The sequence below is a fragment of the Schistocerca nitens genome, chromosome 2 (assembly GCF_023898315.1).
Source record: "Schistocerca nitens isolate TAMUIC-IGC-003100 chromosome 2, iqSchNite1.1, whole genome shotgun sequence".
Classification (NCBI taxonomy): Eukaryota; Metazoa; Arthropoda; class Insecta; order Orthoptera; family Acrididae; genus Schistocerca; species Schistocerca nitens.
In genome coordinates this window covers 961,731,196-961,740,161 of record NC_064615.1, presented here as the reverse complement: position 1 = coordinate 961,740,161, position 8,966 = coordinate 961,731,196, and positions in this window count along the sequence as shown.

Here is an 8,966-nt window from a genome sequence, read left to right as displayed (position 1 = left end):
GGGAGTAAGCGTGAGTATGGTCCCAGCAACACGAGGCATTGGAAGGAATGGGAATAGATTACTGTGTGCGTGTGTGTGTGTGTGTGTGTGTGTGTGTCAGCAGTCAGCCAGCAATTACGGTGCGCTGTTCTAGTGTTCATCACAACATGTCCTGGAGACAGCATTTCAATGGTTCAAACAAATTTCGGGCTTGCAGCCGGTCGTCGTTCAATACCTCGCACGATATTTCAACTGGGCACCTGCCAGTCATCTTCAGGTGAGCCGTCGTGACTGGCGAAAAGGTTTTTTCCTTTCTTCATTGTCACTTTGCACCTCATACAAGGTGCGCTGGCAGCGGTTAATTTTACTCCGCTCTTCAGCCACAAGCAGTACAATAAGTGAAAAAACCAATGAGGACATAAAAGTATCATAATGGTGGTTAAAAACAGCAGATACAGTAATGAAAAAAAAAAAACATGAAGCCGTTCAGACTCGACGAAAAACAAGAAAACTCTGATGATTTAGACGACACACGTGAACGAAGGAGCGTAGGCGGCGAAAAACACTGAATCACAAACACGACGGCACACACACGAAAAACTGATGGCGATGATCTCAGGCGCGCGAATGTCCACTGAACGTGTGCGAGTCCGGGTACCTGCCAAGAGGGGAAGAAGGTGGTGGGAGAGGGAGAGGGGAGAGCAGAGATGCAGATGGCAGACAAGATGTGGGGAGGAATGAAGTTATGGGGGGTAGGGGAAGCTCGGGGGAGAAGGGGGGAGGAAGGGAGGAGGGACGGAAGGGAGAGAGAAGGGAGAGAGGGTGCCCTAAGGAAAAAAACACAGGAAGTGGGAGGAGAGGATCAAAGTTGATAGGGGAGGTAGATGGAGGGGAGGAGGGCTTCATCAGGGAGGAGGAGCTGGCGGAAGACACCTTGGGAGAGGGTAAGGAGAGTGGAGAGAGGGAGAGCAGGTGGGACGTGGAAATACAGGCGCGGCAGGGGACAGGGGTGGGAGAGGATGTGAGAGACAAGTGGGTGAGGGTTATCTAGTTTATGGGAGGTGTAGAGGATCCGTATCCGTTCGAGGAAAAGGAGAAGGTGGGGGAACGGGATAAGGTCGTCTGTGGGGGAGGGGAGACGGATGCGATAGGTGAGCCGAAGAGCATGGTGTTCGAGGATTTGAAGGGATTTGTAAAAGGTAGGAGGGGCAGAGATCCAGGCATGGTGGGCATAGCAGAGGATAGGGCGGATGAGGGATTTATATGTGTGGAGGATGGTGGACGGGTCCAGACCCCATGTATGGCCTGAAAGGAGCTTGAGGAGACGGAGTCAGGAGTGTGCCTTGGCTTGGATCATCTGGAGATGGGGGGTCCAGAAGAGGCGACGGTCAAAGGTGACGCTAAGGTACTTAAGGGTGGGGGTGAGAGCGATAGAACGGTCATAGATGGTGATATAGAAGTCGAGGAGGCGGAAGGAAGGGGTGGTTTGCCTACAATGATCGCCTGGTTTTTGGAAGGATTGACGTTGAGCAACCATTCTTTGCACCAAGTGGTGAATCAGTCAAGATGGGATTGGAGAAGGTGTTGGGAGCGCTGCAGGGTGGGGGCGATGGCAAGGAAGACGGTGTCATCAGCGTACTGGAGAAGGTGGAAGGGGGGGGTGAAGGCGGCGGCATGTCCGCCGTATACAAAAGGTACAGACGAGGGGAGAGGACGGAACCTTGGGGCACACCGGCGGAGGGGAAAAAGGTGTAAGAATCTGTGTTATGGATGGTGATGTAGGAAGGACGTTGGGAAAGAAAGGACCTGATCAGACGGACATAGTTAATAGGAAGGGCGAAGGTTTGGAGCTTGAAGAGGAGACCGGAATGCCACACACAGTCATAGGCGCGTTCGAGGTCGAGGGAGAGGAAGATAGCAGAGTGACGGGAATTGAGCTGTTTGGAGAGGAGATGAGGTGAAGGAGAAGGTCATCAGTAGAGGGGGCCGGCCGAAAGCCACACTAGGTAACGGGAAGGAGGCGGTGCTGGCGGAGTGCTGGTGGATGCGTTGGGTAAGGATGGATTCCAGGACCTTGCTGAAGACCAAGGTAAGGCTGATGGGACAGTAGGAAGAGACAGCGGATGGTGGTTTGTCTGGTTAAGGAACATCAGGCTGTGGGAGGTTTTCCACAGGTCAGGGTAGTAGCTGGTAGACAGGACTACATTATAGAGCTGGACAGGGTGGAGAGGAAGAAGGCAGGAGCTTCACAAAGGTGGCGACAGGTGACACGATCGTGACCGGGAGCGGTGTTGCGTTTTGTGTGGAGTGTAGCGATGATATCCTGAGTAGTGATGGGGGCATTGAGTTTGGTGTGTGCAATGTTGTCCAAGTACTGGAAGCCAGGAGCGAGGGGAGGGGCAGAGGTGTCAGTTCGATCGCGGACATCTGGGAAGAGGCAGTAATCGACCTGGTAATCATCTGGCATGGTAAAGACATCGGAGAGGTAGGAGGCAAAATGATTGGCCTTACTAAGGTTGTCAGGGAAGGGTTGATTATCATGAAGGAGAGGGTAGTAGGGGGGTGGGGGGTTAGATCCAGTAAGGCGGCGGAAAGCTGTCCAGTACTTGGTCAAGTTGATAGGAAGTGTAGCATTAAGACAGGTGCATGTCTGTCGCCAGTCCCAGTGTTTCTTAGCAGCGAGCAAGTTTCTGATGTGTTGTTGTAGTTGCCGGTGGCGTCGTAGTGTGTCCGGGTCACGCTTGTGAAGGAAGGCATGGTAGAGACGGCGTGATTCACAGAGAAGGAGGATGGCCTGTGGGGGTAAAGCAGGATGGTGGGGATGGATGGTGACAGAAGGGATGTGGGCGTCCATGGCCTCTGACAAGGTCTGCTGGAGAAAGGAGGTGGCATGGGTAATATCATCAGGGTGGCGGTAGGTAAATGGGTGGCTATCGACCTGGGCAGAGAGGGTATCTCAGTAGGCATTGCAGTTGGCATGGGAATAATCATGGACGTATTTCGGGGGAGGGTCATTACGAGGGTCGGGACAGGGGCGACGACTGTCTGAAACGGTGAGGAGGACAGGGAAGTTGTCACTACCAATGGGGTCCAGGACATCCACCGCTATGCAGCCAAGGAGGTTAGGGGAGGAGAGGATGAGTGGAGTTGGATTCAGGGTGGGTGTGCTGGGGAATGGGGACGCAGTCGCCTTGGAGGGTGGAGAGGAACCGATGCCACCACCGTAACTGGGCAGCAGAACGACTATGGATGTTGAGGTCGGCGGCGATAACATAGGAGGAGAAGGTACGGTCAATGTGGGAGAGGAAGTCAAAAGGAATAGGGGTGTTGGGGCGGACATAGATCGTGGCGCAGGTGATGGTAAGGTCAGGGAAGAAGAGACTAAGGATCAGGTGTTCTGTGGGGTCAGGAAGGAGAGGTTGGAGCCAAACAGTGATCTGGCAGTGGTGACGCGATATCAGGAGAGGATTATCGGATCGATGAAGGAGGTAGGGCGAGGTGCATACAGTGTGTTGGGGCTGAAGAAAGGTTTCATTGAGTAGGAAGGCATCGACGCAGTGGGTTGAGAGGGTGTGCAGGAAGAGATTTTTGTTGGCAGGAAGGAAACAGATGTTATTGAACAAGATATGGTGCTGTCACGCCATGACAGGGATTTAGACAAGGGTGTCGAGACGGGAGAAGGTGAAATGGGCCTGATTATGGGAGTAGGTGGCATACATGTTGAGGTGGAAGATGGATCGGGCGGCGAGGGATATCTGCTGGAGGGTGTGGGGGCACTGGATGGGGTGGACATTTTGGAGGACGATGGTTAGGTACCAGATGATGTCCTCAGCGGGGGGGGGGGGGACGAAGGGAACTGCCAGGAGGGGTGGGGGCGTCCAGAGGGCGGACAGGGATGGTGAGTTCAGGCGTGGCGGGGGGGGGGGGGGGGTCGGGCCTTACATTTCTGGGAGTAAGTGGGATGTGGGAGGTTACAGGTGTTGCACGAGGGAGGGGACTGTAGGTTGGGGCACTGCTGGAGGAAGTGCGCCTGTTTACATTGTGGGTAGACAGGGGCCTCGCGGCACTGAGATGTAGGATGTGCATCATAGCGCAGACACCTCTGGCAGCGGAGGGATTGAGGAGGGGAACGGGAGATGTTGACCTTGTAACGTTTGTGGAAGAGGAGGGCACCCTCCTTCAGGAGATGGTCGATGGACGGGGCATGTTCTGAGAACACCGGCATAAGGCGGGTGGAGCGAAAACGTCCTCTGTTCCGCTATATATAGCGCGCTGTAAATATTCTGCGCATGCGTCGAAAACTTCTTAGATGGACCACACTGCCCAACATAGCGCCCTCGTTGGTGGAATAGCGGAACTCAGTCGCCCTCTGCGTTGCTGTTTGCCCCGGTCGTCGGCGCACTCTGTCGTCTTCGATTAGAGCAAATCGTGGAGATGATGGGATTCCATACACTGTCCAGCTGGTATCCGCTGCCAGATTTTCCGCCAGTCGTATTTCTACGGATTTTTTATTAATGAAGCCCCAGAAAGACGTTGCTGTGGACAAAATCCCTGTTTTCTCATACTCCATTGAATGTCCAGTAGAAATACTATGTTCAGCAAAGCGGACTGGCTTGGCTGCAAAAGACGGGTGTAACGTTGATATTCAGTGCAGCGTTCTTTCATGGTGCGTGTTGTTTGACCTATGTAAGCCATACCACATTTGCACGGTATCTTGTAAATCCGGGCCTTTCGTAGTAACAGATTGTCCTTAACTGATCCCACAAGGTCCACAATCTTTACCTGAAATTTTACCTGAAATTTTCGGAGGATTCTTGCTATTTTAAACGAAGTGTTGCCAACGAAAGGAGGGAAAGCTAAAGATTGTTCTGGCATATTCTCCTCTTTATCCACTTCCTGCTTCTTAGCAGTCCTGTTAATCTGCCGGATAGAATACCCATTTTCGCTGAATACTGTCTTTAGACGCCGTTAGTCTGTTCAATATATTCTTGATTAAACAAAAATAAGTTGAGGAAAGAGAGTGCCTAAACAAAGCAGTGATATCAACAGGAAACATGTTACCAATCAGTGTCAAGGAATCTGTATTTTAAAATTCACAACATTTCGCTGATTTCATATGTGGAAGAACCATCGACTAACTGGAAGGAGGATGGAGTGTGTAGCTGAGGAGTTTGGTACTCCTCAGTGCATTGTTTCACGTGCATGGAGAGCGTTTGAACCACAGGCACTGTTGCCCGAAGGAGAGAAGGGGGTCGATCACAGTCATCTATAGCAGTAGATGACAGATACACTCTGCAACAGGCAATAAGGATCCGCCGTCAATCACGGTGTGCAATTGCAAGCAATTTTAATATTACTCTAAAATACGCAATCTCACGCTCCATAGTGGCACGGTGAGGGTGATCACTGTGCCCGACGACCATTATGTTGTGTTCTGTTGACTCCCTCACATCGGCGGCGTTGTTTTCGGTGCGTAAGGCTCTTCCGGATGAGAGCACATTCAGTCTGAGTAGTAATTTGGACGCACTCTCATATGGCGGGCGGCGAAAATACATAGTACGGCACACACGCCGCTCAACGTTATTGTGACACTGTACAAGTTCCTCGTGTGCATCTCTCTATGCGTACATTCGGACATGACTTCATACACTAATGGCCATTAAAACTGCTACACCACGAACATGACGTGCTACAGACGCGAAATTTAACCGACAGGAAGAAGATGCTGTGATATGCAAATGATTAGCTTTTCAGAGCATTCACACAAAGTTGGCGCCGGTGGCGACACCTACAACGTGCTGACATGAGCAAAGTTTCCAACCGATTTCTCATACACAAACAGCAGTTGACCGGCGTTGCCTGGTGAAACGTTGTTGTGATGCCTCGTGTAAGGAGGAGAAATGCATACCATCACGTTTCCGACTTTGATAAAGGTCGGATTGCAGCCTATTGCGATTGCGGTTTATCGTATCGAGACATTGCTGCTCGCGTAGGTCGAGATCCAATGACTGTTAGCAGAATATGGAATCGGTGGGTTCAGGAGGGTAATACGAAACGCCGTGCTGGATCCCAACGGTCTCGTGTCACTAGCAGTCAAGATGACAGGCATCTTATCCGCATGGCTGTAACGGATATTGTAGCCACGTCTCGATCCCTGAGTCAACAGATGGGGACGTTTGCAAGACAACAACCATCTGCACGAACAGTTAGAAGACGTTTGCAGCAGCATGGACTATCAGCTCGGAGACCATGGCTACGGTTAGTCTTGACGCTGCATCACAGACAGGAGCGCCTGCGATGGTGTACTCAGCGACTAACCTGGGTGCACGAATGGCAAAACGTCATTTTTTCGGATGAATGCAGGTTCTGTTTACAGTATCATGATGGTCGCATCCGTGTTTGGCGACATGGCGGTTAACGCACATTGGAAGCGTGTATTCGTCATCGCCATACTGGCGTGTCACCCGGCGTAATGGTATGAGGTGCCATTGGTTACACGCCTCTGTCACCTGTTGTTCGCACTGACGGCACTTTGAACAGTGGGCGTTACATTTCAGATGTGTTACGACCCGTGGCTCTTCCCTTCATTCGATCCCTGCGAAATCCTACATTTCAGCAGCATAATGCACGACCGCCTGTTGCAAGTCGTGTACAGGCCTTTCTGGATACAGAAAATATTCGACTGCTGCTCTGCCAGCGCATTCTCCAGATCTCTCACCAATTGAAAACGTCTGGTCAATGGGGGCCGAGGAACTGGCTCGTCACAATACGCCAGTCACTACTCTTGATGAACTGTGGTATCGTATTGAAGCTGCGTGGGCAGCTGTACCTGTACACGCCATCCAAGCTCTGTTTGACTCAATGCCCAGGCGTAAAAAGGCCATTATTACGGCCAGAGGTGGTTGTTCTGGGTACTGATTTCTCAGGATCTATGCACCAAAATTGCGTGAAAATGTAACCACATGTCAGTTCTAGTATAATATATTTGTCGAATGAATACCCGTTTAGCATTTGCATTTCTTCTTGGTGTAGCAATTTTAATGTCCAGTAGTGTATTTATTGACGTCAGTGTGCAAGCGTATCGAACAGTGGAGGTGGAGCAGCTTTTGGAAACAGAGAATATTCGCGAATTCGTGGGGATGCGTTGTGGAAACGCGTTGTCACACTCCCACGTGGATCTACGACCATGTACAGTTGGCAACTGTGCTGCTGTAAGGATGGCACACATTATCACAAGAGCTCCTTACGAAGCTTGTGGGCAGCACGGGACCAGGGACCACTGCCGTCCGTGGTGATTGCACTCCCTAATAAGGACCACGTCCAGCAATTTGTAATTACAGGGTACCCTTATGAATCTTGTTGATTTCAGCGTAATTATTGTCTCTGAATAAAAGTGTAATTTCTATTCGGCTCATTGCATATTTCTTTCAGTTACTTTCCGAATGTGTTGTAGGAGTTCTTTCCATGTATGGTCGAAGTTTAATCGAGCTGTGTTGCTTGGCAGTGAGACGTGATACGAGAGTTGCTTTATATCCTAAATTATTCACACCACTCTAGTTGTAATCGGCCGCGGCACAATGCGGTCGTTTAGTGCAATAACGATGGTATACGCAGCTCTGTGTTAGAATAAATTTGCAAGTAACTCTGAAAATTATTTGTAATCAGATTCGGATAATGTAGGATGAACACATCCAAAAAGTCCTAATAATTAATTGAATACCTACTGGATTATTTATCGTAATTAGGGGAACTGAAGGCAATATTTGCGTGGAGTGCCTCTAAATAGGATTTTCAAGACTACAATAAGAAAGTGTCTGAAGAGCAAAGTTTACGGTCAGAGTATATTGTAGGGGGCGATCAGAAAGTTTCCGTCTGAGGCAGTTGCTGCAGCGTACATAGAAAGTGCGAGTTTATAAGTATCGATATGTAGGACACACTAGGAAGTAGTTAATAACCTTTGCCACCTCAGTGTATATCCTACACTATTATTAGAGGGGCTGTCCACCCGACAGCTGAGTGGTCAGCGTGACGGATTGCCGTCCTACGGGCCAGGGTTCAATTCCCGGCTGGGTTGAGGATTTTCTCCGCTCAGGGACTGGATGCTGTGTTGTCTTCATCATCATTTCATCCCCATCCGGTGCGCAGGTCGCCCAATGTGGCGTCGAATGTAATAAGACCTGCACAAGGCGGCCGGACAGCCCCGTAAGGCGCCTCCTGGCCAATGACGCCAAACGCTCATTGCCATTACTATTAGAGGGGCTGGACAATGAAATGGAAACACCAAAAACACAAACATATTATCATACCTAATACAGTGTTGGAAACCTGTTGGCTTCTCGGAATGTAGACAGAGAGGTCCTGTACGTTTTTAAAGTGAATCCTATACCGTTCTTCTTGCAAATACAGTAGTTGGAAGTTGAGAAAACGGTGATGGAAGTGAAAAGCGACGACGCTCCATTTTCACCAAAGTAAATCACAGAGGCTCAATAATATTGCTATCTGCTGACTGCGGTGGCCAGGGGTGAAGCGATAGTTCATCGTCGTGCTCACAAAACCAGACCTGCAAGATGTGAGCTGCTTGAGCGAGGATCACGTCGTCTCGAAACACAGCATCACCTTTTCTGAACTAAAACTATCATGAGTTGGGCCTCATCAGCCACTATGGTCAGATAATCCTTACCGGTAGTGCGACCTCGTTGAGGAAGCGTGGGGACTATGGATTACCACCATACAGCTGCCCACATCACCGAACTCACTTCATGTTTCAGTCTGGGGACGTAAGCTTGGCCAGAAGCTGGGGACACTGTGAAATAAGATTCAGATGACCAAAGTGACGAAATTATATTCTACCAATGCTCGATTGTCCCGTTTTTCTAAAGCTTCGGATCGAACGTTTTCCTGTTAATGGAATTTACGTAACTGATGAACGGTTTTGGAATTGCAGCTACCCCTGCAATCCCCAGCTTAGGGACATGGTTTGCGAGTGG